We start from the raw sequence: 16,036 nt of genomic DNA, 5'->3' as shown, positions 1-16,036 counted from the left end.
GCAACAAGCGGCAACTCTTCAAACATTCCTGCACGAAGCAGCCAGCAGGGAAACATGATTTTGTCAAAATAGCCTTTCTACGCTGTAATTGGGCACTATTCCTACGTCGGCTCTATTATAGGGTTAAGTGGCAGAGCAGACTATAGGCTGAACCTCGACCGCATAATACAGAAATTTATTATTATTATTATTATTATTACCTAAAGACCTGTGAGGATGGACGTCCGCAAGGAGGGGAAATGAATGTCTGCATAAGAATTATATATTTCACACATAATTTCATATCGGTCACAGTAATTTATATTATTTTTTATGAGGGTGTTGAAGGAACATGATAATTTTAGACTGAAGCAGTGTTTATTGGGGGGACATCACTATTATAGGGGGAAATGTCTCTTTTGCCCGACGTGGAACAAAAAATACCTTCTTTACCCCTGGAAATAATCCATGGCTGTGTGTGTGTGTAGAGTAAAATGGAACAAGACTGCGCAGTTTTTGCTCATTTGTGTTTTATTGAAGTTATGAATATATAGCAACATACGGAAAAAGTAAAACAGAATGCACTATCCTTTGCCAACATAGTGTAAATTTCCGAAAGCCCAGCAAACAACATTTCAGCAGAAAACACACGAAAAGCATGACCATGCAAACGCGCACTCTTACCCTCAGTGCGGGGTAAGAATGCGATCACGTTCGGGTCAGTCAACGGCAAAGATAATGTTAGGCAAATTGTTAGGCTATTATCATTACCTTTTTATTCTACATCCTGTGTTGTTTTAAGGAATGAAACTACGTTGTTTCGAAGCAGGCATTGTTCTCTGCTTATTGACGTCATTATTTCAATTCATTGTCATCATATTGTGTAATTCAGACCGAAGGAAAATGGTGGTGGACAATTCGCCTACTGTTTCTTTCGCCGTTGAGTGTACTAACACTTTCTAAACAGAGTCTCATTTGTATGAAGGTTCTATAAAATGGATCGCAAATCAATAAAGAAAGTTCCTCTTTGATATGAGAAGCATTTGTCATGCCATCCAAACATGTGGCACAGTGAATGAAGTCCTAGGCTGGGGGATCACTAACACAAATCGCAAATGAAGGTTCCTGTTTCATACGAGGGGCAGTTTTCGAGCCAACATTCGTCACATGTGGCACACTGAATCCAATCCTCGACTGGGAGTTCGCTGTACTTCTCATCGCAACCAGGGCAACTGCTGCCAGCTTGATACGTGATCTTCAGCGAGGATGTTCGTTTTCATCATCGTGCCAATAGCAGATGGCGGTACCCCATCAAGTAGCTTTGCTTTCATTCTCTTCCGTGGAAAGATGAATGCAGGGGGAATGAAACTTCCTGACGCGCTCATACTACATACATCAGTGATGGTTTGTCCACAAACAACTTTCTTAACCGATCCTTTCCCCTTCACACTTATCACCTTTGGAGGTTTCGAAGGAACTGTGCTGATACCAGATTAAATACACGGCATGGTTGAAATTTATATCTATCCAATAATTACTGCAGATTTGTAAAATAACTCTTCACCTGGAATTTATTGTGCAATCTTGCCCCGCGCTGCAATCTGGAACAACGCACGTGATTCCGTCCAGCCATTGCACAATGCAATGGAAACGAATACACAGGCGGACTCGGCATTAACACAGCTGCGTCTGTGAATCAACATCGTGATATCCTCTACATTCACAGTGAAGAAATTCTAAGAAAACTTAGTATCGAAATAAATATTAAACATCTTAAAATTCTTCTAGCTTTCCTCTCTCAGCACAACGAACTACCAACGTGTCTTCACTAACATCCACAGTTAGCTTTCATCTTGGCGAAGTGACGGTGGAGCAGTGGTGCCAACCGTGTATGATTTTCACCTGAAAAGAACTGTTCGCAATCTTACCCGACGCGCAATCTTACCCTTCTCTTCTATATGTCTGTGTGTGTGTGTGAGAGAGAGAGAGAGAGAGAGAGAGAGAGAGAGAGAGATGAAAACAAAAGAAATTCGTTGCAGTTATGCTACATTAATTGCGTTTCCTTATTTTTGTCACTATTCTATCTCTTGAGGCTTTGGACTGTCGAGCAGTGATGTGCCGTACACAAAATTTTACCTCTACATGCGTTGTTTACACGTAATATACGAGTAGATTACATTGTCTTGTAGTTTACATAGACTACGTAGACAATCTAAAGTACATTAAAATTAATGTTCAAGGCTTTCATGAAAGGAAAGTGACATTTTAAACTACATTGGTTCCTAACGAACTGAAAAGATGGTTCCTAACGAACTGAAAAGAATCCTATTTACAACAAAATTTCTCTTCTCTTCTATCAACTATGAAAAAGATACAAGATATGAAAAAAACAAAACAGATGGCAGTCGCGAGGCAAAAGTGGTCTTTTTCCCATAAAACACTAGAATATTTCCTACGCTACGTTTCTTCCTAGGTGAGAAATTGTTCGAATTTGCAATGGAGAGTATGAAAGGTTCTCCTCACACGTTGCCAACTGATAGGCAGTATAATTCTATTTTAATTCCACGGCGCCCTTTGCTAAGTTTTCACCTTTTGCCATGTTGTTTACATAGATTTCGTTACGTGTATAAAATAGTCTACGTGTAGAATGTAGACTATCGTTGTTTACGCGTAGACGCACATCACTGCTGACGAGGTAAAATGGATATACACAGTGGCGGCGATTGGGTTCCAAAACCTGGGTGCAAGGTGCCAAAACTGGGAGAGGGGGCAGCAAAGACAGTATATTTTCTTTTGTATATAAGGTTTAGCATAGTGCGTGGGCATAAGTGGCGAAAACTAGAGAGGGCAACTGCCCCATCCATCGCCCCCCTTCATCGCCGCCACTGGATGGAAGAAACACAACTCGTACGAACATGAACGATCAGCTAGCTGATCGAACGGCGATATCGTGAGTCGACTTCAAATCCGATTCAGATTTTAAAAACTGACAGATCACTTGAATAGGAATGAATGTATTTGTGCGCCCTCCAAATACAATCACAAGAGAATAAATATATGAACTAATTCCTTACTTTTTTATAAACTTGTGGGGATTGTATCCTGTTCTCTAACATACATCGGTTTGGCAACCTACCGTATCCTTCTGTGGCGCCGATCACTGGAATATTTTAAATGTATTCATTTCCTGATTGTAATGCTAGTTGCAAAAATGCGTGACAGAGTTTGAAGAAAAAAATCAGTAAATTAATTTATTCCAAATTTTGTAACTTACTCTTAAGGTTTATTAATATTATGACATTACTTCTTGACTTTCCGTTATCTCTCACGGGTAGTTTGTCGAGAAAGTCGTTCAAGAACTCGTTAATTGTTGATTTCGAACAGACATTACGTCACTTCCTCAAGTTTATCTAGAAAGGGCTACAAGCTACATGCATGTAGCCTACAAATATCAAATCAATAAAATGTATCATAAGTGTCTTATATTGATTGCCGTCATGCGTAGAGTATTTATCAAGTTCTCTTTCAGTTGTTATGGGAACGACAAAGAGACCTCCTTGCTCCTCCAACATCCTATGACACAAGAATATTAAGAGTAAATTGCAAATGTCTTTAATTAAAACTGTTATTCTGGGTGAAAATTTACCCCAGGGATTATTTTGTCCTTATTGTGCAAAATTTTGAACGTGTAGCAAACAATGATTGGCGATAACATAAACAACCACTGGCAACTAGAATATAAGTGGTAGTATATAGTATATAGCTAGCATAACTTTGTATCTTTTAATTTATGGAGATTTTATGCTACATGTTATTTTGGTAGTGATTGACTCCTCAAAACAGAGACCCCGAACTCGTTCGATGTTCTTGGGATTTCGAACCTTACGATGTCCACCAGCACCAGGTCTTCATTTCATTTCTGATGTGGTCTCATTGAAAATCCTTACCTACAGTAAAATGGTATTACGGTGAATGTTTTTACCTCGAGCAGCTTCCGTTCAGTGTTGATTCAAGAACCGTCAGATTCTAGGCAATCTAAAGTAAACTTGATAAAAGATAAAGACGGTGATTTTCTAGCTGACCCAAGCGATATTGTAAATAGATGGAAGAACTACTTTCATGACCTTTTAAATGTTCATGTAGTAGATAAATCAGAAGTAAATGTAGTCCACACAGCAGAACCTTTCGTTCCAGAACCTAACTTGACTGAAGTTAAAGATGCTATTAAAAGGCTAAAGAATAACAAAGCACCTGGCATTGATTTAATACCAGCTGAGTTAATTAAATATGGTGGAAATTCATTAATATGTCAAATTCATAAATTAATTTGTTTAATATTAAATAAAGAATAAATCCCTCAACAGTGGAAAGAATCCATAATTGTTCCTGTGTTTAAAAAAGGTGATAAAATGAACTGCAATAATTACCGTGGAATTTCTCTACTCTCAACAACATATAAAATATCATCTAACATTATTTTAACATGACTAACCCCATATGCTAATGAAATTATAGGTGATTATCAAGGTGGATTTAAACGTAACAGATCAACTACAGATCAAATTTTTCACATCAGACAGACTCTTGAAAAAAATTGGGAATATAATCAAAATGTCCATCAGCTATTCATTGATTTCAGAAAAGCATATGATTCGGTCAAAAGAGAGAAATTATATAATATATTAGTAGAGTTTGGAATACCTAAGAAGCTTGTTAGTATGATAAAATTATGCACCAGTGAAACAGAAAGTAAAATTCGTGTGGGTATTAATGTGTCTGACAAATTTACAATTCATGATGGGTTAAAACAAGGAGATGCATTATCTCCATTGCTCTTTAATGAATATGCTGTTAGGAAGGTAAAATAAACTAACGAAGAACTAAAATTAAATGGTGTGACTCAGTTGTTAGCATATGCAGATGATGTACACTTATTAGGGGATGATGTGAATACAATTAAGAATAATGCTAAAATATTTTTCAAAACTGCTAAAGAGATAGGTTTGGAAGTTAACAAAGAGCAAATTAAATATATTCTTACAGGCCGAAACCAAGTGTTAGGTAATAATCAAAATCTAATTATTGATAACAACTCGTTTGAACCAGTTTCCAAATTCAAATACTTAGGAGTAATATTAACAAATGAAAATTATATTAAAGAGGAAATAAAAAGTAGGCTTCATTCAGGAAATGCATGTTACTTCTCTCTTCATAAACTTTTGTCTTCTCGTTTAATATCTAAGAAACTAAAAGTTAAAATATACAAAACAGTAATTTTGCCTGTAGTATTATATGGGTGTGAAGCTTGGGCCCTTGCATTGAAAGAGGAACATAAATTGAGAGTATTTGAAAATAAAATCCTTAGGAAAATCTTTGGACCTAAAAGGGATGAGGAGACAGGTGAGTGTAGAAGGTTACATAATTTAGAACTACATCATTTGTATTCATGTCCAGATATTATTAGAATAATTAAATCAAGAAGACTTAGGTGGGCAGGCCATGTGGCACGAATGGGAGAGGAAAGAGGAGTTTACAGGATTCTTGTTGGGAAACCTGATGGTAAGAGACCTGTAGGAAGGCCAAGACGAAGATGGAGGGACAATGTTGAGATGGACCTAAGGGAAATCGGTAGGGATGGAAAAGAGTATATAGAACTTGCTCAAGATAGGGAAAGATGGAAGGCCTGTGTTGCTGCAGCCATGAACCTTCGGGTTTAAGAAGGCTAGGGAGTTAGTTAGTTAGGTCTTACCGAAAGAAGCATATGAAATTAGCATTGGTAGTATATAGTATATAGCTAGCATAACTTTGTATCTTTTAATTTATGGAGATTTTATGCTACATGTTATTTTGGTAGTGATTGACTCCTCAAAACAGAGACCCCGAACTCGTTCGATGTTCTTGGGATTTCGAACCTTACGATGTCCACCAGCACCAGGTCTTCATTTCATTTCTGATGTGGTCTCATTGAAAATCCTTACCTACAGTAAAATGGTATTACGGTGAATGTTTTTACCTCGAGCAGCTTCCGTTCAGTGTTGATTCAAGAACCGTCAGATTCAGTTGTCGCGCCTCACAGGTGTTCTATTAAAAAAAGATGATCTGTTTTAGAAAAGAAAACTGCATGCAAATGCCTCTGATGTTATTTTCCTGATATGCTTTGAGATGTGGCACAACATGTATTAAATTGACTTCGTTGAATGAAAGAGTTTTGTTTAAATCTGTAATTAAAAACCGTCAGGTTTAGTTTCCGGACTATGTATCGTATATGGAAGGGAGACGACAATTTCCCTCTCCTTAAGAGAATGACAGTAGTATTGGCAGTATAATATAGTTTTAACTAATTGGTTATATTAGACATCAAGTTTCATTCCATTCGTAATATTTTCCCCGATAATTTCAGAGAGTTGAAAAACATAAACTAACACTAATAATAATAATAATGATCATTCCTACCATAATTTGGGATTTTGTTACTATCTTACTTGTTTTTTCCAATCTCTTTAGATGTATAGTCACAGACACTTCTATTGATTGATTTGATTTATTTTGCTTCGCATCTTGTGCCACTTTTGGCTAATTTTCGAAGTTGGGGATGAGTGATGATATGATGAAATTGATGAATGGACATTCAAAAACGGGGGCCGGCAACTCTGAAATCCTAAGATCAAATTTGGAACACAAGTGATTAGATCATTATGAATCATAACGAATGCTATTTCGGTGGTGAGTCCGAATGAAGTATCTCAAAATATTAATAATAATATTAATAAAACGTTAAAACTAAAATAATTATAATTATATTACATTAATTGAAATTGTAGATATTAATTAAAATATTCAAATTAATTAAAATTATATTTTCATTACATGAATAGGTAAAAATACGATATAAGGATAGTGATATAACAGCACGTATTCATTATCTGCCTGTAGTTAAGGTCGGCAAGGGGTGTAAAGGACGGTCATCCACGTAGTACGCCCAATTGTCAACCTCACTTCCACGTAGTACACCATGGACTGAATTTTGCAGACGAACGAGGCTCTGGCGACTGGCCCTGGCCAGTATAATTCTGTGTGTCGTCCTGTGTCTTGTCTTTATGTGCTGAGTGCCTCTTTACAGCCTCAGCTTCTAACCACACTGTTAAAAATGGTTTAGTCAATAGTGACTAAATCGATATATTCGCGGGGATTTTAGTCAAAATTGAAGATGCCGTTTTCTGAAGTGAGTAATATAGCATACTCAGTCATTATCACGTCGATTTAGTCATTTGTGTAGAATATTTTATTTTAGGTTTTGCAATCTGATTGAATTCGAAATCACCCAGATAAAATGTTTTCATCCATTCTTCAGTTGAAGCAGATATTTTTTGTGCGTACTGTCAATAGAAAGAGAGAACTATTTTTTTCTCTCGCTGCAGCTTTGTTTCTGTGCGCCCTTCATTGCGCGAAAGGATACTACCACCATGGACGTGATGTTGTGCAGGCTTCCTTGGTGCATGCTAAAGTTGACGGAAAATGTTTGTCGCGTCGTGCCTTTCTTACAATTTTACAACCAAACCGTATACAAGGAACTTCGAGAGAAATTCCATTGAAGAAGATGAGATTGCCTTCTGTGGAAATTTTTTCAGGATCGTCTCTGAATTTAGAACGTAAGTACTTCTCGATTTTGAAATCTTGGTTTGTTGTGTACTCGAATATGGCGACCACATTTCTCGGCCAGTGAAGCGTATTTTAATCACTGCCTTGTAAAACTCGAGAGAAATCAAACTCCATTTTTTTTAGAAAGTACATTTGTACATTTTTTGCTGGTTTGCTGCAGAAGAAAAATGAACTTGTTCAAACGTAGCAACAAGGAGCATTACCGTCATGCTCAAAAATATTCTCCGACTTACCTCTAGTTTTTATCACGAAGATTGCCGTGTTTAAGCAGATTGCATATATATATATTTCGTTTTCAATAAGTTCAGCTGTAAAGTAATGATATCCTAGACCAAAGTATTTTACGAATGTTTGTGTATTAATAATTTTTCACTACATTCAAGCACTACATAATGTTTCCACACAGGTACTACCGGTATACATTCTATACAATTTGTGTGTGTGTGTAGTGGTAAAAGTGTTAAGAATGTTTTGTGTGTGAACTGTTTGTGTATTCATAACATTTCACTACCTTTAAGCACTACATAATTTTCCCACACAGATACTACATAACATTATTCATAAAATGTGTTTTAGTGAGAAAAGTCACCAAAAGCATTTGATTCCTTGTAATCGTGTAGCAAACCAGCAAAAACTTGTAAAAAAATATTTAACACAGAGACTTTAACCTGATCACTTTGATGGTCATGTATCATACACACTTTTCTATGTATTTTGAACAATTTTCTCTGTAAAATACTGATTTTATTACCACTTAGAACATTATTGGAGCTCTCCATTTTAACAGGATTATGGGTTGAGAAGTATGAGGGTGTATGGAGAATATGCATGTTTAGCATAACATTCTATGAAGCTAGAATCCCAGGTTCGAACACTGTGTTAGACATGTATATACCAACTTTTCATGCTATACCTATTACAAAGAGCTTCCATCAGTATAGTTTTTCCACTGAATGTTTTGCTATGCAAAAGGAGGGAGATATATCTAACCTGGAATATGCATGTTTATAGTATGAGGAGCTGCATGCATGCATGTATGTTATGTGACATCCACACTACACAAATTTATATAACACTAGCTGACATAACTGTGTTTTGATATCTACATCATAAAAATGTGTTTACATCTAAGTTTTTATTTTTTTTCTTAAAATTTGAGGTTATTACAATAATGAGAAGAAGACACATTCACAACGTTAATTTTTCTTAGCAAGCAGCAAATATTTTTCATACATTGATTGTTTTATTTTACTGCATGTTGTTACTGCTAATCAAGGTGTTGATCTGCCTGCAAATAATAACCATTTATAACCATTTGGAGTAGTATTGGAGCTCTTCCTTTTAAAGGGTGTATTGGCTGGGGAGTATGAGAGTGTATAGTCTTAATGTGTTGCTTATTATGAGAATTGTTGCCTAACCTGGAATATACATGTTTAGTAAATGAGGGACTACATGTCTGTATGTTATATGCCATCCGCACAGTACAAATTTAAACAACGCTGGTTGACACAACTGCATTTGAATCTACATACTGAAATATGGGTTTACTTCAGTTTTATTGATTTAGTTTTGAAATTTGACACCATTGCAATAAAGAGAGAGCACTTTGTTCAAAGTACAAGAAATATTATGTTTCACAATTTTAATTTTTCTCAACAAGGGGCAATTTTTTTTCATGTACTGTACAATTCATACATTCTTTATTTCACAACATATTGTTCTAAACAAGGTGTTGATCTGTATGGATAGTTTGTCTATTTGTGAAGAAAATGTTCTACATTTTCCCCTTCATTTTATTTCATGCTTTGATGCATGAAGTTGACTTTAAATTTAATTTAAAAGGAATGTTGCTCATGTTTAGAATATAATATCTCCCTTCTTCCACTTGCATAGCAAGACACACAGGGGAAAAACTGCACTGATGGAAACTTTGTAACAGATATACTTAGAATCAGAATCATGTTCTTTAAAAATTTTGAATGTTCAAAATGCTATGGAAAGTTGGTATATATATGTCTTAACCAGTGTTCAAACCTGGGATTCATGGCTTCCCACCACATTATGCTAACCACTCCCACAAACAGGCTAATTTCACAGATATAATGAGGTATAATTTTCTTCTCTCCTGTACTATAACAAGCTGAGAAGTAAAATCATTATCACAAACACTCATGTAATGGTAGTTATGTATAATGTAAATAATATATATTTACACTTTTAACTCACAATAGAACTCAACTGGGAACAAAGTAGGTTTATGGTAAGTATAAAAAAGTATGCATCTTAACTAAGGCTGAGCCGATACCACTTTGAACCGATGCCGATACTCTCACCGATTCCCACCGATACTTGAAAATTGTAATAATTAAAAGTTACTTAGAAATTTCATTAACAATAGTGTATAAGTATTCCACTCTAATTATATACATCAATTGATAAATATATTTGCCTTAAAATACACAAAAATTATATTAGAATATTGATTTTAGATGTTATGTCATAAAAAAAATTAAGTTTTTCACACAAAGCTGCTGAAAACTAAAGAGAAACTTCTAATTTTGCATAATATCTAGACAGGCCCCACAACATAGTTATGTTGGATATATTTGCTGGCACTATGTTTAAAAAAGTGAGCTAACTGCTGTCATAAATACATAGTAAACTCAACACTAATGATGTAACTCACAGTTGTAACATTTGTATGCCTTTACATGATATCTTTTGAAAATGGCATGAAGGTATCCTCGTATCGAAACAGAGGGGGCCAAATACTTACCAATCAGTGGGATCATATCACTTGCCACAGAACAATTTGAAGTTTGCATTGGTAGTAGTAAGTGTCTTGTTGCCAGGAATATGATGCATATTTTAAATCCCAGTAACTGGTATGTTGTGTCATATGATTATAAGAGCTATCCAGGGCTGGTGACCTTTGATATAGTCCAGAATAAAATAGAAGTCTCCATTATGAATAGAGCTGGCTTATACTTTCAGTGGCCTCTGCCAAAGGACCAGATTTTTTTTTGGTGGGGGGGAGGCTTATCTTGTGTAATGGTCAATAGCACAGGACATTTTACATTGAATGAAGATATTTAAACAGTTGACGTGTGGTGCAAGTTTGCTTATTCAGATTTGTAATATGTGTTTCCATGTTACAAAAGTCACATAATTTGTGTGTGTGTGTGTGTAAATTAACTACAATAATTTGCTGAATTTGTAGGATCTGATATTTTGTCATTTCAGTCTTCAGTTGTTCAGTGCACAGCAAAAAAAATATTTATTAGATTTATAAAATAGGCACCATTGTTTTTCTCACATTGACGTTTTTTTGTTTCACTATGTGTGGTAAATATGTTACATTTACAAAAGGAGTGAGCATTATATTTTACTTAAACATCTCACACCAAGCACTATGTCCAATACTTACTATGAGCTATCTAGGTGTCTGTACTTTTCATATCCATGCTGTGCATATGCCATAATATACTGGTCGGGTACCTTAGTTCACTACCTTAGTCACTTTGGAATGACCCTGAATGGATTGATGAAGAAAGAGATGCAACAAATATTCTTACGAAAATTATTTAATTGTATGATGAAGAAACATTCTTGTAGAAACGTTCAATTTATACCTTCAGTTTGGTTCCTACATTTTAACACAATCTCTTTGGAACATTATGATTTGATTTGGTGTTTTAAGTCCACTTTATGCACAGTAAGACTAATCGGGACTGGACCTACAATTTAAAGTGGGATCAGAACCACTATGTGCCTCCACCAGGTATAGGACTCTGGGCCCCTTGATTACAAGGTGACGACGCTACCACTGCACCATTGGGAAGACACTCTTTGGAATATAACTAGTGGGATGGAATATTGACAATTTTTTAATTCTACATCAGTTTTGAATAAGAAATACATGTAATTAGGATTTTTTTTGTTATCATCCAAGTAATGGTTCAGTTTGGGTTCCTGCATAGCCAAATCGTTATGGCTCATAAATGATTTTAGTACAAACAGAAGTTCAATTTCCATTAGAGCCCCTCCCAGATAGTTTGTGAGTGCCAGCATTGTGAAAAGAAATAGCTGAATCCAATTGGAAGCTACATAACAATGTCACTGGAAATATACGTGCACACTACATGTCACGCAATGGAAGTCCACTGACAGGCTCTTTCATAGCTCCGACATACCATGTCGTGCATGTTTGTGAATCTCTAAGATTATTTAGTTTTGTATTTCTTCGTTTTCTGTTAATTTATGTTTCTTTTTCTTCTTTATCAGATGGATCAGATGTGTGCAATAACATTTTTACTTTCAGTATCAAACTACAAATGCCATTATTTTTGTCTTTTTCTATGTTGACAAACGTTCAATCAACAATGATTTTAAGCACACCTTATGCAGAGATAGGATAATTGGGACTGGTCAAGCCGTTTAAATTACAATTCAATTTACAGCACTGTGTCCTGCTGGGAATCAAATTCAGAGATAACGGGAATCAGAACAATTATGTGGCTCCATGGGGGAGTTACAATAGGTGAATTGAATAATACTCAATATGATTGATTTGTGAATCATTTAGTTGTGAATTATGCTTTTATAGGGTCAAATAAAACTGAGTATTTATGTCCTTCAAAATGAGACAGCAATGCAAGTTATGTTGATTATTGTGTTGCAAATTGAATTGCATCGGAAGCATGTTGAAACGTTTCACTTTACTAGTGAAGAATAGTTCAAATACGAATGTGTTTCATGGTTTTCAAAAGTCTGCCAAACAGTCTTGCACCTTTTAAAACTGACAGTGTCAAAAATCATTATATTTATATATTGTGAGTAAAAAGGGTTTGAAAAACTTGTTTTCCTGAATTGAAGTACCATATACAGTATATCTACTGCAGTGTATAACCGGGGATTATAAAAAAAAAATTGTACACTGTCTTATATTCAAAAATTGTGGGTTTCTTATTTAGGGTACTGTATTCTTCAAAATTAGGGATAAACACATTTTTGTTTTGTGTCAATTATTATACATGTTAGATGTTAATGAAAGTATTATTTTTATAAGCAATAGAAATCAGCTTCATGTGGTACACTGTAGATCATGTTTTGCTCTTTGTGGTAAATAGCAGCAAAGTTGAGAAAATGTCTCATTTACAGCAATATATTTGTATAGACATGTTTTTCCATTTTAATATTCACTAAATGTTTCTTCATGTGGTATGTTTTTCTTTTTCAGGATAAAATTGCCTTATCCAGTCACCTGAAGAGGACATGTGTTGGGATGAAACTGAATGAATAATAAGAATGAACTTAAGGTGATTGCCAGCTGCTTTTTTGTTTGAAATATTGACATGACGTAAGTGGCTAGGCTTTGCTGCATCTTTTGTGGAGGTGAATCTTTGAACAAGTGATTACAGGTGTGGCTTAGATTTTCTTTTGCTATGGAACATATATTAGGGTGTGGTAGTGTATGTGGATCACCATCTTACATGTATTTTCTTCAGTTTTTAAGATCTGAAAAATGTAGCATGGTAAGGTAATAATATACTTTGGATAGGCATTCATATAGAAACCAGTGTGTAGCATCAATAAATGGTTATTCATAGTCATAAAATTCCTTTCACACAGCTTGCATCTAGCTTACCTGAGGGTGGGGGGAAGTCTGCCAGGCCCACCCAGTGGCGGAGAAGTTACAGTTTGAGGGGCAAATTTCAGTCGAGTACCTCATCTGACCGAGAATAAGTTCTAACAACACTTGCACTGTTTTACATAAATAATATAGACTACTGTGGACAGGAACCAAGCAGACGTCCATGGTCTAGTAATTAGCATATTGTTTTGCAAAAATAAGAGTCCAGGGCGGGGAAAAATTATTATTGAGATTGCTATTTGCTTTAAGTCCACTTTATGCACAAATATGCTTATAGGGACTGGAGTTGAATTTTAAACTATTGTAGAATCCAAATCAAAATATTCCTCCACCAGGTATCGAACCTAGGACCCTTTTATAATTCTTTCCATTGCCATTGTAAACTGAATGATCAGACATGAGAAGTAATGTGAATAACCATTGAAAACAAAAACTTATTTTCTCAAGGGGTCACCTTTTAAGGCACATTCCGCAATGGTTTGGATCCAAATTTAAACTGCGGATCCAGTTTCGATTAGGCTGTCATGAGCATACAGTAGGTTTAAACTTTGTGATGAAGCACAGAACATTTTGGTCTTCAAAAAATATTAGGAATAATAATATACAAGAACTGGCAATTGGGAGGGGTGAATGCCCCAATCGCTCTCCCTGTGGGTGCGTGCCTAGACCCACCATTTCTTGTTTTTCTATTTTTATAATGCGAGTATTTTTAGTAAAAGTTGAAAATAAATCATACTGTTCCCTAGGGTGTTCCCAATGTTTATGTATTATTTTTGTTCATAATGTCATAAAGTAACTCGTATTGGAGGAAAAATTCAACGGGTGGACCTGTGAATGCCCCCACCCTCTTGCACATGGCAGTGACAGTGTACAAGTGGTTGGTAATTTTTGTAATTATTATAGTTACTATATAGACATTAATATGATTTTTTGAAGTTTAGTGAATGATAAAATATGTGTACATTCATTAAATGATTGGTTCTTGTTTTTTTATTAATGATAATAATTCTTTAATTGTTATAGTATAACAGCATCTATGTAAGCAACAATGAACTCAGTGATTCAATAATATAATGGCTTGGAGTTTAGAGCTAAGAAAAGTGTAGGCCTCTGAGTCTACCGCTGGGGTGTACGGAAAGAAAATCTGATAAGAATTTTAAAAAATCTAAATACAGTAAACACCTGATATAACCTGACCTGCTAAAGGGTGCAAATCAAATTGAGTATAAGGAAGTATCATAATGAGGTTCACAGCAGGGAGTAGGCTTATAAGTCCAGGTCAGCACTACAGCAGGTGAAAGTCACAAAAAAAATGTTAACATTTTCATAAAATAATATATTCAAAATATTTGCTTGTTTGAACTAGTTGCAGGCCAATATTTTTTTCATTTTCTTTCATAGTATAAAAAAATATTGATTTTCTTGACCTAGTTTTACAATGCTATTTTAGTGTGGTTTTTCCATTTTAATGATTTGGTTTTATTTTTATTTATCTTTATACTTTAGCCTACATAGACATTTTAACACAAGCAACTTCTTGAGTTATTTAAATGTAGCCTACGTATTAGTAAGAAAACATACTTTTCATCCATAAGGTCATTTTCAACTTCCTTCATGTCACAGTGTTGTTTTTAATGTTTGAACCATGTTGCAACTATAAAATGAAACACATTGTGGCTGGGTATAGAGCATATTAACAATAACATATATTTTTTGGTCAGTCTCATTTTTGAATTGAGAATTTGTGGTCTGCTATTGTTACTTATTGAGCAGTTTGTTATGTGAGAGTTCCAATAAATAAATTTCAAAATGAATTGTCCATTTGTTTTGATTCACAGTTTTTTCTTCCAATCCTTCAGTTATTTACGTAATGATTTTAATATAATTTTTAATTCCAAGAATAATTCCAAAGTGGTGGATAATTTATTTCCCTTATTGAGAATGATTTTGGTCATTTTTCTAAGGTATGTGCTTCAAGAACATGTATTTGTTCTACCTAACCTACCTAACAAATGCCTCTTGGGTTAAGCTGGATGAGAATGAATGTCGGATTGATGTATGAGGCATGTACCATGCATCCATGTCTTATACAGGGTCCAAATAAACTTGAGACCTCATAGCTCTTTTGGCACATATCACTGACCAGTTAGCCAATTTGAAGCCAACCTATTTTCTTTTCTGAATTAAATTTTCAGAATATTTATGCAGAATTTTTACTGTCATAGAATGTAGTTCGTATAAGGAAATTGAGACACTTGACTTTTTTTTTTTACAAATGCATATATTTCCAATTGATGGTGTAATGCTTGTTAATTCTAACAACATTTGTACTTGGTGCAGAGTCTGAAGGAAACCTTGCTAGAAGATTGAAACGTTACGTTTAGTTTATGTTTTATAATAAAATAAATTACTGCCTTGGTCAGCATATTGAGTTTTTGTTAATTCTGTGTTAAATTGAGGAAACTACTATATATTCTCTGCACATGCTTCTTCTAGATGTATATCTATCTATCTATCTATCTATCTGAGGTAAGATGATTTTTTTCAATTACTGCAAAGTTGTCCAGGAACCCTTTTTTTCAGCGTGAAAAAATATTATTACTACAGAATTTTAGTGTCATGCTCAGGGATCGATACTTTTTTCATGTTCCATTGTTTAGTCTCAATCTTGAAATAAACTTGTCATTTTTCAAGCAAATGGTCACAAATATAAATGACAAATTTATTTTTATCTTGGAAAGTAGT

The sequence above is a fragment of the Lepisma saccharinum genome, chromosome 15, assembly GCF_977018435.1.
Source record: "Lepisma saccharinum chromosome 15, izLepSacc3.1, whole genome shotgun sequence".
Classification (NCBI taxonomy): Eukaryota; Metazoa; Arthropoda; class Insecta; order Zygentoma; family Lepismatidae; genus Lepisma; species Lepisma saccharinum.
Note: the sequence above shows the minus strand (reverse complement) of the source record.